The sequence below is a fragment of the Otolemur garnettii genome, unplaced genomic scaffold (genome assembly GCF_000181295.1).
Source record: "Otolemur garnettii isolate 467f Iridium unplaced genomic scaffold, OtoGar3 scaffold00018, whole genome shotgun sequence".
In the NCBI taxonomy this organism is placed as follows: domain Eukaryota; kingdom Metazoa; phylum Chordata; class Mammalia; order Primates; family Galagidae; genus Otolemur; species Otolemur garnettii.
The window spans coordinates 4622637-4622942 of record NW_003852413.1 but is presented as its reverse complement, the minus strand read 5'-3'; the positions used below and the strand labels follow the sequence as shown (position 1 = coordinate 4622942).

The window sequence follows — 306 nt, the reverse complement described above, 5'->3', positions numbered from 1 at the left end:
TGCGGGTGCCCTCTGCACAGAGTGAAAGGGTGCGGGTGCCAGTGGGCATGAAGCAGGAGGGTGAGGGTGCCCTGTGCGCAGAGCGGGAGGGTAAGGGTGCCCATGGGCATGAAGCAGGAGGGTGTGGGTGCCCTGTGTGCAGAGCGGGAGGGTGAAGGTGCCCGTGGGCATGAAGCAGGAGGGTGCGGGTGCCCTGTGCGCAGAGCGGGAGGGTGAGGGTGCCCTGTGTGCAGAGCAGGAGGGTAAGGGTGCCTGTGCGCATGAAGCAGGAGGGTGTGGGTGCCCTGTGTGCAGAGCGGGAGGGTG

At 67.3% G+C, this 306-nt stretch overlaps 1 protein-coding gene across 7 annotated transcripts in view; it reads left to right on the top strand.

Annotated features, from left to right (window-relative positions):
* Positions 1-306, top strand: part of SEPT9 (septin 9) — a 174943-nt gene that overhangs the window by 168384 nt on the left and 6253 nt on the right. The gene's annotated exons all lie outside the window — the stretch shown is intronic.